At 45.1% G+C, this 14045-nt stretch overlaps 1 long non-coding RNA gene across 1 annotated transcript; it reads right to left on the bottom strand.

Annotated features, from left to right (window-relative positions):
- Positions 1-4868: 4868 nt before the first annotated feature.
- On the bottom strand, positions 4869-10233 carry LOC123349130. The gene is made up of 3 exons (XR_006573385.1): positions 10090-10233; positions 6733-6880; positions 4869-5340 (listed from the first exon to the last, which is right to left on the bottom strand). It is a non-coding gene; the product is annotated as an uncharacterized LOC123349130 (long non-coding RNA).
- Between the last annotated feature and the right edge of the window lie 3812 nt (positions 10234-14045).

Below are 14045 nucleotides of genomic sequence, written 5' to 3' on the forward strand. Positions count from 1 at the left end.
GCCTAGGGATGAAACCTAATCCCCTAGGCGAAGGGAGGTCTCAGACATATCCTGGACCTGCGGGTCCTCAACAAGTTCACGCTGCGGATAGGTTCCGCATGGTTCCCAGGGGGACCGTCATCCCACCCTTGGATCCCGGAGACTGTATGCCGCCCTCGATATGACGGGCGCGTATTTTCATGTCCCCATTTCTCTTCCACATTGGCTCGTTCGAGGGACCTCTGAGCCCAAGTACCAGTCCTGTGGGCATCGACACGGACCTATTCCGGTGTCTAGACCTGATCATCAATGGTAAAATCCACTCTGGTTCCCACACAGGGAATAGAATTCATTGGAGCCACCCTGGACTCCAATCTCACCAGAGCCTGCTTACCTCAGCCTTGGTTTCATGCGGTGGTAACAATTGTACAAGGTCTACGGACCTTCCCGACAACTTTGGCTCGCCCAGACCTAGGTTTCCTGAGTCACATGGCTGTCTGCGCGTTTGTTTCCAAACATGCCAGGCTTCGCCTCTGTACATTCCAATCGTGGCTCACCTTGGTGTACCACCCGGGCAGAGATACCACCCTGGTCGTCTCGTTCCCCCTGAGCATCCTAGGCTCCCTCGACCGAGAGTCAGTGCCCTCCCTGGTGTATCCAGGGATGCTGTTCCATTCACCCCTCGGAGTCCCTCATGACGGACACCCCATCTCTCGGCTGCGTGCTCACCTGGGTCAGCTTCGCACTCACGGCCTTTGGTCGGCCCAAGAGCTGGCCTTACGCATCAGTGTCCGAGAGCTGGGAGCAGTCTGCCTTGTATGCCAGGCTTTTCAGCTGGCGGATCGCCTCAGCAGATCCTTCCGGTCTCACAAGTGGTCGTTCCCTCCAGACGGTATCCATTCCGTTTTTCGGAAGTGGGTCTTTCCCCGCATAGCCCTCTTCGCTCCCACGAGAGCGAAAACAGAGAGAAGTCCTCCTCATTCCAAGACCTCTCCCCGGGCTCAGTCTTGGAGAGGTTTCTGATGCCGTGGATGAGCCATCGGCTGTCCAATTTCCACCATTCCCGCTGGCTTGCAGGGCCCTGCTAAAACTCCGCAGGGGCAGAGCGCACCTGATCATGATCGCTCCAGCGTATCCCAGGCAGCACTGGTACACCAGGTCGCTACCCCTGTCGGTAGCCAACCCTATTTCCCTACCTCTTGGCCCAGACCCCATTTCGCAGGATCGCAGCAAGCTTCACCACCCAGACTGGTAATCCCTGCACCTCACAGCAGGGCTGCTGTGTGGCTAAACCGATCCGAATTACATTGTTCTGCCTCGGCTCTACAGGATTCTCCTGGGTGATAGGAGATCCTCCACTCGGTTAACGTATCTGGCAGAGTGGAAGCGTTTCTCCTGCTGCTACGAAACGCACAATGTTTCTCCCGCCGAGGTCCCGATCCAGTCCGTCTTGGACTACCTCTGGTCTCAAACAGCAGCACATGGCGCGGCCCTCATTAAGGGCACTCTGGGCAGCCATCTCTCCCTTCCACCCAGCGGGGAGTGGCCGCTCCGTATTCTTATGTCTTGTGGTTTCTAGATTCCTCAAGGACTTGGAGCGTTATACCCCCCCCCCGGTTGGCCCCCGCCACAACCTGGGTCTTCAACCTGGTTCTAGCCAGTTTTATGATTGCCCATTCGGGACACTGACGACATGCTCGCTGGCATACCTGTCCTGGAAGACAGTCTTCTTTGTAGCCTTTCCATCGGCCAGACGAGTCTCCGAGCTTCAGGCGCTCGCGATGGACCCACGGTATACTGTGTCTCTCAAGGACAAGTGCAGTTGTGACCGTGTCCAGCCTTCCTCCCTAAAGGTGGTGTCAGCCTCTCATATCATCCAGGATAGCTTCCTTCCGGTCTTCTTTCCGAAGCCACACTCATCGCAAGGAGAGCAACAATTGCCCTCCCTAGACGTCCGTAGGGCGTCCGCAATCTATATCGAGCGGACAAAGCCCTTGCGTAACGCCCCCGAATCTTCATCGTACTGGCATACCGGACGAGGGACATACCTGTCTCCTCCTAGAGGATTTCATCTTTGATGACTGGTGCATCTGCGCCTCCTGTGTTTAGCCCATGTTCCATGGAGCCACCTTACTGCACATTCTACCAGGGCTCAGGCTTCCCTGCTGCCTTCTTGGCCCACATACCCTTTCAGGGGATGTGTCGTGCAGCTAGTACACACCTTTGCCTCATTGGCCCAAGTGTCCAGAGATGATGCAGCCTTTGGCACAGAAGTTTGCATTCTGCAGCATCTAACTCCGACCCCACCGCCTACATAAGGCTTGGGAATCACCTAACTGGAATGCATAGGAGCAATCACTCGAAGAAGAAAAGACGGTTACTCACCGTAGTAACTGTTGTTCTTCGAGATGTGTTGCTCCTATCCATTCCAGACCCGCCCTCCTTCCCCACTGTCGGAGTAGCCGGCAAGAAGGAACTGAGGAGTGGATGGGTCGGCAGGGGTATATATCCTGCGCTATAGCGGCGCCACTCCAGGGGGCGCCCAGCCGACCCACCGAGTGTTGCTAGGGTAAAAGTCTTCCGAAGAGCCGTGCACGCGCGGCGCGCACACCTAACTGGAATGGATAGGAGCAACACATCTCGAAGAACAACAGTTACTACGGTGAGTAACCGTCTTTTCTGTGCCCCTGCTGCGGCCCTGGGGCTGGCGGAGCTGTCAGCTCCCACTGTGGCCCCAGGGCCTGAGGAGCTCTGTGCCCTGCTGATTATTGGGGCGGCCTTGGCCCTTGTTTGCCTTTCCTTGTGCACACCCTTGGCTGTGACTGTGGTCGCTGGAGGAGCGGCACTGAAAATGCTCAATCGGGGCAAACTGCAAAGACTAGGGCAGACTATCTCCAAAACTGGTGGTTTATTTTATAATTAGATTTCACCAAGCCAGTAATTAAACAGCTTCTGTAATACCTTACTCGTTACCAAGAAGCCAAAATACTGTTCCCGTTAAGCAATCTAGCCTTTGGTTCCCACCCAGACAGCCAAGGTTAAAATAGTGACGGTTATTAAATAATCTTATTCACCATATATAAAGTTCTACCAATCATTGGACACATTGCCCTCCAGGTCAATGAATATTTCAGATCGTACCCAAAAACACGCTTACAACCAATGCTTATTAACTAAATCTAAGATTTATTAATAAAAAATAGAAAAGAGTTACTATGGCTAAAGATCATTATACATACAGATATGAATAAAGTTCTTAGGACAGTTTCAATGAGATGTGGTGAGGCTGCTGATTTGTAAAAATCCTTCTGTAATCAATGTTAAGGTTATAGTTCAATAGGCAGCTCATATGGAAGAATTTGAACAAACTCTGCATAAGAATTGCAGGCGTCAACCAGAGTAGACCTGGAGACCTCAGTCTTGTGGCTTTAGACTTCCCCTGTCAAAATTTAAGCAGTTTTGAGATAGCAAGAATCAGGCCTGAAACTTCTCTTATAGCTTGAAGCTCAGTGGATAAGACTCTTGGCAGCAAATGATCACAGCAGGCCTTCCTTGGATGAAGAAGTTTTACTATGTGGAGTCACAAATTTCAAAGAGAAATGAAGATATGGCTTTGTTAATTATCCACAAAGAATAGCCCTCTTTCCCATTTTTGTACGCTAATGTGTCCTTAAAGGTTGTTTTCATGTCAGTCAGCCTGTTGGTTGCTTAACCCTTGCCGGCTCAGCATCACAGGTGCAAAAGCGAGACGGACTTAATTATCCAAACAAAAAGGTCTGCTGATGTAACTTAAAGACTATGTTAAGATCGTGCTTTGATAAACAAGAGAAGTGTAGAACCAGGAATCAATGAACAAAATTGGTGTGTCAGAAATTAGGCCTAATTGGTGGACAAAATAATGATGGCATGGGCTATTCCAAATACCATTTCCCCTTCTGGGTCCTTAGCTACTGGAGTAAGCTTCAGCATCATGGCTACCCCATCATCTCCTGGGACCCTAGACCTTCAGAGAGGGGGATCCAGATGATACTGCCACCTCTGCCGGCTTCAGCTTAATCCTTACCACCATCTGGGATATGAGACTTTGTTGTCCCCCATGTGGCCTTTTCCTTCCTCAGCTTATTTCTTTTCTTTCCTATCTCTCTTCATTTTCCTTCTGTCTAATAAGAGTTTGACTTAGTCTGTGACCAGAAAGAGGCAGTTACATGCAATGTCCATAACAGCCCAATGCTAGTACAAGATTGCTAGGTCTCAGAGTGGCTGATAAGACCATGTGCTGGGCTTGCATTTTTCCAGCAGTGAGGCTGCAAGTGAAAAACACCGGAGACAAGCTGCATTTTCTATCTTTACTGTTTTCTGCGCTCCCCTCTTATCTGTGTTTGTCTTTTTTTGCTTTCTAGGAAACAGGAAGGATCAGACTTTAACAATGACAGCTCCAGCCCATCGTAACTAACTTCTCTTTTCCCCAAAAGGACAGTTACCATCTTTAATATCACCCAAGAGACTATCAGAAAGTTTTGTTCTTTCTAAAAGATTGTTTCCAGCTAAAGGGAAAGAGAACATGCGATATGGTTAAAATGAAAGCCTTATTTAATGCTTTACATTTTGAATGCTTTAACCTCTCTCATTTCCTCTTCCTTTTCTATATCTTTAATAAAGGGTTAGAAAGACATTTAATGGTGTGTTTGTCATGATACTAAGCAGGCTGAGGACTCTGTATACCAAACCTGAACCTTGTTTAAAACTGTTTAATGTTGGACAGTGACTGGGTTATGTTAATACCTTAGACTCTTTGTACCCATATAGTCCATCTAAATTAATAAAACACACCCTAATTTATTGTGCACTAATTTCCCTATGTAGACAAGCCCTATGTCTCTCCCCACTGCTTTTAAACCAAATGCTGCAGCATAAAGCATGTGGGTTACACTAGCACTAAATAACCTACTACTTTCATTTTTCATAAAAAATCTCTGGATCTTCCTGGATTCTTCAGGTGGTAGTTCTCCTCACAGTTATCACCTTTGTTTTTGTTCCTTCCACTACTCTAAATATGGGGCCTAAATATGGAGGAAGTTTATAAGGAATTTTGAAATTTATTACAGTTTTATTTAGCTGGAACCTTATTAGAGCAAAAAATATAAATATTTCAATGCAGAATAAAGGCTTTAGTGCAGATGTATTCTTGGCAGCTTTCATGTCCTGTGCAGCATGTTGTGTTGAAACATCAGTTCAGTGAAATTAGTGGTTTAAGGTAACCTTTTTTGTTGGAAATTCTTCAAACAGCAGCCTTATTCACTGCACAACTCTGACTCATTCCCAGAGCACCATCCATCCTGTGCACTCAATGTGGCAGGGGTCCTATGGAAAAAGTAGTAGTATGAGATCATTTAATTAAAGTCTGTATCATAATACACAATGCACAAGGAGGTGCAATTTATTTGACTTTGAAAAGCAGCTACTGTGTATCTTAGTGCTCTGGGATAGATATTGCTTCTGAGACACCATAGAGGAGCTTTGGAAGTCTCCTGTCTGGGTTGTGACAATAGTACCTGCTTTAAAAACTGTTAAAATGTTTAATCTCAGTAAACTGTGTATTAATAGATGTATGCTACTTACTGGCATGAGATGATAATGGTTAACAAAATGATTTGATCATTGCTCAGAGTCATTATGACATGTCATGTCAGTGTGTACTACGGATCCATTAATTTCTAGATCATAGTCACATTATATATCAGTTTTAAAGGACTTATTATGAAAGGGCTTGATAAGAAGCTGTTATTTCTCCATCATTGCTGGTTTCCAAGGTACTAGTATTTTTTAATAAACAAAAGCTATCAGTCTCCTTTTTCAATCAGTCAGAGATACCACTGTCCAGTGTTTGTGATATGACATTTGCTTCTGTCATCATGAGCTGAATTGGAATATGTCTCTACAGATCTCATGCACAAGGTGAAGGCTTGTCAGCAGTGGTGCAAGATATAGAAAAGAAAATGTAATGGGGTTTCAGAGAAATGTATTTTAAAAAAGTTTTCCTCTGAGTTTATGCTTAGGTCCATTTTTATTTTTGCCTGTTCTTTCCTTTGCTTAATTTCCTGTGTATATTGTAGCTGCTGCATCCCATATTAGGCAAGGCTGGAGTGACAGCCTTAATTTTACTTTCTTTGCCTTTGAGTTTGTCAGAACTGTAATGTTAATGTACTTTTTTGTACTTAATGTGTTTATATGTATATCATATGTAATTTGATAAAAGAAAGCAATGATGGGATTAACTGGAAGGGAGCGAAAGAGAAATACCAAGAGAGGTAAAGCCTTCTTCAGTTTGGTTGATAAAAGTAACTGTGTAGATGTAATACAGTATAATTAGACTTAAGTCATTTGACTTAGTACTGCATGACATTCCTGTTAAAAAAAATTAGCACTATGCAATTAGAACTGGTTTATTCTGAAAACTTTGAATGAAATTGTTTATGAATTTGGGTCAAATTTGATGCATGGATTTGACTGAAAACATGAGAGAAAATTGGAAAAGTTTTAAACATTTTTATTTTGACATTTTTTTAAATGAAACATTTTGATGTTGTTTTGAAATTTAACCAGATTTATTTAAAACAAAACACAAAAAAGGGAGTAGAAAAACCACCTGAAAATTAAACAAAGAAAGAAAGAAAAAGTTTCATTTGACCTAAAATGATTTTTTTTGAAAGTTTTGGTTCAACTACTGAGTAAAAATATCAATTGTTTACTCACCTCTTTAGCCAGTTCTTAATCCAAATAACGTGTTGTTTATGGATACTGTATATCTGCTGGACCTCAAAAAGTAGCTGTGAATGGGGAATCACCATTGAATAGGAGTGTTTCCAGTGGGGTTCTGCAGGGATCAGTACTAGGCTTGATGCTATTCAACATTTTCATCAATGATTTGGAAGAAAAAATAAAATCATTGTTGACATAGTTTGCAGATGACACAAAGATTGGGGAAGGGGTAAAAAGAAGCCACAAAAAAGTGGTAAAGTCACACAAATTATTTGAGGGCTGGAAAAATATCTTAGGCCTTGTCTACACTACCAAGTTTTGTCACCCAAAACTGCTTTTTGTCAACCAAACAGTGCGTGCGTACACACTACGATGCGACTTTTGTTGGGGAAAAATGCCTGGTTTTGGCAACTAAATACATCCACCCCGACAAGAGACTTATATCTTTTTCCTCTACATTTTTCTCAACAAAGTGCCAGTGTAGACACCGCTATCAGGGAGGCAGCTTAAAGGGAACTTAGGTCTGTGGTATAAATGGAGCCTTCTGGCCTTAAGCTCTGAGGGAGAGTTTGTTGAAGTGACAAACCTGATTTTCAGTCTTCCCTACATCTCAATGTCCTAATCAGGATTGTGTGACAAAATGTGGGGAAAATGTGACATTTATGAAATAACTTTTACAATACATGTGAATTGGTGTCTCTGGTCTAGATCCATGTCCACAGAGGACATGCTCCAGTGTTCATGGAAAGACTTCCATTGACTTCAGTGGGCTTTGCATTGGACCCCTAGTCAGTTATTTTAGATTACATATTTTTGAGGAAGGTGTTTGTCAAAGCTCTGGTCAAGCTTCATCAGGCTGCTGTGTTTGGATCCGAGAACATTTAGCTCCCCTTTGGTCTGTGTAATCTCTAGACACTTTGTTTTGTTTATTATTATTAATCATCTATTTGAGTTAACTTATTGCCTAGGAGCCATAGTCATGGATCAGGAAACTGTACAGTGCCTAGCACAATAAACACAAAATGAAAAGACACTCCCTGCCCCCAAAAGCTTATAATCTAAGTATAAGACAAGAGACATCAGATGAATACAGGCAGATGGGGGAGTACCAGGAAACGCTGAGACAGGGCTGGTGAGCATGATTGGCTGTGGTCTCCTGACACCAGCAAATTAACTATTGCCAAGTTTTTTGTAGGCAGCACAACAAAGGAGTATTGTAAGGAGGGATTTGAATTATAACAATTAAGTGGCTTTGTGGATGTTTATGGTAATCTTCTCCTGTGAGGGGCAGCATGAGAGAAAGAATAAAGGGGCTTGTTTGAAAAATTAAAAAGTGGGCAGTGGAGGTTGGCATCATCATGGGCTAATCAGAGGCAGGAGACAACCTGTTAATAGTGAATGAGAGATGACAGGTAGGGTGGGACATGGCCGTGATGGGCCTGGAAAGTGAAGACAGAGCAGCCTATGTTTGAAGCCACAGAGAAAGGGGAGCCAGTGGAATGATGCAAAGAAAAGAGTGATGTGATCAGAGGGATGGGCTTGGAAAATGATTTTTGCAGCAGCATTATGAATGGGGCAAGACTGCATTTGTCAAGCCCAGAGAAAAGAATGTTGCCGTAATCAAGATGATGTGAGCCTAGACACTTTTTAGCTCTGTGAATGAATAGGAAAGGCGATAGTTTAGAGACGTTATGCAGAAAGCATCTGCAAGATTTAGACATAGCCAGATGTGAGGACTTGGAGAGAGGTCGGAGTGGAAGATCATGCCCAGGTTATGGGTCTGCGTGACAGGAGGACTGTAGTGCTATTCACAGTGCTTCAGAAAGGAGGTAGCAGAGAGAACTTGAGGTGGAAGATTAGAAGCTCCGTGTTAGCCATGTTGAGCTTGAGCTGATATCTAGACATCCACAAGGAGATGTCAGAGACAAGGCAATATTTTAGTTTGGACAGAAGGTGACTGGTCTGGAGAAGAAGTAGATCTGTGAGTTGTCCACTTAGAGATAGTGGTAGAATGTGTGTTTGTAGATGAGATTATCCAGAGAAAGTCACAGTTCAGGGCAATTGCACCTGTATATCCCCGGGTGGTCCAGCATGGGCACTCTCTCTAGGATCTTGGCTCCTCAGTTCAGCTCCCTTTCTAAACTGTGAACTCCCCAGCAAAGTCAGGCTGCCTTAAGAGGCCTGATTACTTTTCTACTTAGAGCAGTAACCAGTGTGATTGCCATGGTTAATCTATCACACTGCTCTTTCTAAGCAAGCACATTTAGTCTTAAAATAAAAGCATTACAGAGAAAACATATTCAAAGCAATAAAAGAACCTACAGGCATGCTAATAAGCTTACCGGAGATCCCCCCCTACTCCAACAAGGGCTCTGGCTGGTGAACAGTCCTTCAAACCCCACACAGGGGTTTTCCTGTGGTCGCTAGTTCATCTCAGAACAAGTACCCTCAGTAGGCCAAAGTGCTTCCAGTCCTTACCTAGGGATGGGTCCCTCACCGCCCCTTGGACTAGAAATCGTGTCCATTTGCTGGGCCAAAAACCCAAGGCCCTGAGTCAGTTTTAACTCAGGCTGTTTTATCCAAAAATCCTTTAACTGTTGGTCCCTGGGAAATCCATTTTGAACTGGTATATGTGAACTTCTCTCCAGGTTGTGGTACCTCTCTGGGGTGTTACAACTTCAGTGCATTTGCCTAATTACCCCCCACTGTTCTTAGTTCCTGCAGGGCTGTGTCCCCCGCCCCCACGGAACTACATACAGTCCCTCAAGGGTACATAAACATTTGAATTTTGAATACAACTCCTAAAATACTTGAATTAAGTTTAATAAGGTTTGTCCAGGATATTTTCATGTCTGTCACAGAGGTGTAGTGGGAGAAGAGAAGGGGACCATGGACAGAGACCTGTGGAACCCTGACAGAAAGCTGGAGGAGGGATGTGGAGGATCCTTTGAAGGACATGCTGAAGGAGTGATCAAAGAGGTAGGAAGAGAGGACCAAGAGATGACAGAGTCACAGAAGCAAAGAGAGGACATGGTTTCAAGAAGAGCAGAGTTGACTGTGTTGAAGGAAGTTGACAGGTCAAAGGGGATGAGAATGGAGTACTGGGTCTGAGATTTGGTGCCTCAGCTCACTTCCTGTTCATAGACTCTCTATCTGATATGCCTTTCAGAAATGGATCCCGTGGTTTAGCTGCGCAGGCCCCAAGACTCCCTAGTAGCTTAAGCAAACCCTTCCCAGAGGTCTACCTTGTGAGTATCGTGGCTTATGGTTGAAGCCAAATAAAACAAACTTTGCAGAAGGTTTTCTTAACCAATCGCTCTTTACTTTAGACAGCACAATAGATATACATACCTAGGAAAAACAATAAACACAGTAAGCCATTCCCTGCCTCAGTTTCCTCACCACTCCAGAGTTGTCTTTGGGATTTGGTCAGTGTTTTCTGAGTGCATGATCCTTTGTTTCACTCTTCACTTTTTGCACATCCTTGCTGCCTTCTTGTGGTCTCCTCTCAAAATCTCTAGTGAGAGACCATTCCTTTTATAGACTTCCAGTTCCTCCTGCCAGGTGATCTTCCTGATCAGCCTCAATCCCCTTGTCAGGTTTTCAGTTGTTTTTCAGCCCACCTGGGAGAATGGGTTTGCCCTGGGTGGTAATCAGCTCTTTATCCAGTGGGGTTTCCATTTGAATGGATGATCATCAAGGTTTAATGACCCTCCATTGTTAACTCTCAGCTAGATGCAAAAATTTCTTGTAACACCACCTGTTATATTTCACCTCAATATAGAAACTACAGAGTCAAGGTGAAGACACAGAACAGTCTTATAATCCAAATGGTGCTCAGAAAACAAAATGGAGCTAGTAGTTTGATATAGATACATACAAATGTACCTGAGCTATATATCTCATGATCAGCTCAGTCATAGGTATGTCATTTCATGACACTTCAGTAGGTGGTTTTTATCCTGGCTATGCTGATCTCCTTGTTGGGACCTGTAGAAGGCAGGGAAGCATTATCATCCTAGTGGTACAGATGGAGAGGTGAGGCACCGAAATGCTAAATGACTTACCCATAGCACAGTGGGGACCTGAACCTGGGTCTTCTATGTCCCAAGTCAGTGCCCGCACCACTGAGCTAGTCCTTCCTCCCACAGACATACCTTGGCTATAGATTACTTTGTCACAGCACTCTTATTATGTGTACAGGGTGTAATACAGTGCAGTCCCAATTCATATTGGGGTTTCTGAGAGCTGCCGTATACATTACATTTCATTGAACATTGTTGTTATTACAGTAAACACTAACCAAAACTCCCATTTTTGTTCTTTTCCTGCTTTTCTATATTTTGTCTTCAGTATTTGCCTAGCATTGTACAAATATTTCAAACTGCTGTACATTTTTGTCTAACTGCATTCTCCCCTTTCTATAGAGATTTTCCCCTTGTTGTTCTCTTTATTTATCTTATTTTTATTTCTTCTTTCTCCCCCACTGTATTTTTCCCTTTCAGCATTTTACTTTAGCTGTTTTAGTCCCCAAACCTGCAAAGACCTATTGCACATGCTTAATTTTAAGATTATGAGTAGTTCCATCAAACTCAATGTATATGTTTTTGCAGGACTGAGGCTTTAATTATTTCTTTACTTATTTTCTTTCCAATACTCTGTTTCTTCTCTTCTCCATGTATGGTGGCATTGTCTAGACCAGGGTTTAAAGGTATGATATGAGCTTATGATGTGCTAACTAGTATGTTTTAAACATCTAATCTAGATAAAACACAGAGTTTAACACATACTAAAGTGGTTGATTTGAAGAATATTGAGAATCCTACTGTTTATGTTGACCAGTTTAGCATGAGTTAAAAGCAGTGTTAGCTAACATGTGCTAGCATCACACATTAAATCCTAGTCTAAACAAGGCCTCTAACACCATTTCTACACTTTCTTTCTTCCCTGCTGTTCTCTTCCCCAGCCACAGATTGCATCCTCTGCCTTCACCCCACCCCACTATCTCTCTCCAGTCAGATTTTTGCTGACATTCAAGGTGAAATCTTGGTCTTCTGAAGTCAGTAGCAAAACTCCCATTGCCTTCAATGGGGTCAGAATTTCACCCTGAAGATGCTCAAGCACAGTAAGAAGAAAATGATAGGCCTGGTCTACACTAGGATCTTAAATCGAATTTAGCAGCGTTAATTCGAACTAATCGCTCAACCGTCCACACCAGGAAGCCATTTAATTCGAACTAGGGGGCTCCTTAGTTCGAATTTGGTACTCCACCCCGACAGGTGGAGTAACGCTAAATTCGACATGGCTAGCTCGAATTAGGCTAGGTGTGGATGCAAATCGAACTTAGTAGCTCCGGGAGCTATCCCACAGTGCACCACTCTGTTGACGCTCTGGACAGCAGTCGGAGCTTGGATTCTCTGACCAGCCACACAGGAAATGACCCGGGAAAATTTGAATTCATTTTCCTGTCTGGGCACTTTGAATCTGACGTCCTGGCTGGACATCGGGGCGAGCTCCGCAGCACCTGCAACGATGCAGAGCTCTCCAGCAGAGGAGTCAGCCCAATGCAAGAATAGAAAGAGATCCCCAGCATGGACAGACCGGGAAGTCCAGGATCTGATCGCTGTGTGGGGCGAGGAGTCTGTGCTGTCGGAGCTGCGCTCCAACAAGCGTAATGCAAAGACCTTCGAGAAGGTCTCCCAAGCCATGACACAGAAAGGATACAGCCGGGATGCGATGCAGTGCCGCGTGAAAGTCAAGGACCTGAGGCAAGGCTATCAAAAAGTCAGAGCGGCAAACGGACGCTCCGGAGCACAGCCCCAGACATGCCGCTTCTACGAGGCACTGCATGCCATTCTCGGTGGGTCTGCCACCACTGTCCCACCACTGACCGTGGACTCAGTGGATGGCATAGTGAGCCAGGACAGTTCCTACTCGATGTTCGCCGATGGGCAAGACGACGAAGGGTCCGTGGAGGAAGGCGCAGGCGACAGCGAACACAATGCCGCTTTCCCTGACAGCCAGGATCTGTTCCTCACCCTCACAGAGATCCCCTACCAACCCTCACCGGCCGTGAACCCGGACTCAGAGTCAGGGAAGGATCAGGCGGTAAGTCGTATAAACAAGAAAATATTTATTTGCTCGAAAACATGTATACCAAAAATATAAATTCTATCTATAAATACTATATCTAAAACTTTTTAAAGGGAAACTAAACGAACAGTAGGTCTACACAGATTGGGATGGAACAATAGTCCTCCATGGACAATTCCACAAATGCTTCAAACAGTTCCTCAAATACCCTCCGCAGGAGGTTTCGAGGAAGAGGTGCCCTATTTGGTCCTCCGGTGAAGCTCACTCTTCCACGCCACGACATCCTCAGATACAGGGGAACCATCGCCTCTACCAGCATGGCCGCGTAGGGTCCCGGTCGGTGAAGTGCTTCCCTTAACATCCTTTCTTTCTGCACTCGAGAGACACGCCTCAGGGTAATCTCGTTACTGAAGTGCTGCATCTAATTAGGGCAATTAGCGAATAGTTACTGTTCTTAATGGTTTACTTATACTTTGCATAACAAAGCCCCGCGCTTAGCAGCCACGTGCTGTAGGCCACACAGGAAAAGCATACATTGATCTTTCCCCTGCAGTGTCGGGAGTGGCTGCAAAAGGGTCATAGTATCTGATTTCCAGATTGCCGTTAGCACGACGGCACAGCTATCCGTTAACTGATAAGCATAATGTACTGTAAGGCTTACCAGGACTCTCTGCTAGAGGGATTCTGCTCTCTCTCCCGACTTCTCCGCTCTCCTGTGCAATGGCGCAGCCAATCAGAGCGTAGGCCAAAATGTTGTGCTTCTCTGGAGACCACGTGACACTTGTTGTCCGGTACGGTCTTCTTCATGGAAATTGACTAGACGGTGTTCACTGTTCGCGAAAATGTATCTGTACAAGGAAATCACTAACTTTCCCCATCACACAGCTTCGGGTCCTTCCCGGACTGCCCAGGCATCCCCCTCGCAGAGACTGGCAATGATTAGACGGCGAAAGAAGAAGACTAGGGACGACATGTTCGCTGAACTGATGGTCTGCTCCCGAGCAGAGGCTGCAGAGCAGAAACACTGGAGGGAGACCCTATGTGAGCAGCATCGCACACTCATGGAACGTGAGGATAGGTGGCGGCAGGAAGACCAGCAGACCACCCAAACGCTACTTGGTCTCATGAAGGAACAAACGGACACGCTTCGTCGCCTTGTTGATGTCCTGCAGGACCACAGGCTGGAGGACAGGGCCCCCCTGCAGTGTCTCTGC

Source organism: Mauremys mutica, chromosome 14 (assembly GCF_020497125.1).
Source record: "Mauremys mutica isolate MM-2020 ecotype Southern chromosome 14, ASM2049712v1, whole genome shotgun sequence".
Classification (NCBI taxonomy): Eukaryota; Metazoa; Chordata; order Testudines; family Geoemydidae; genus Mauremys; species Mauremys mutica.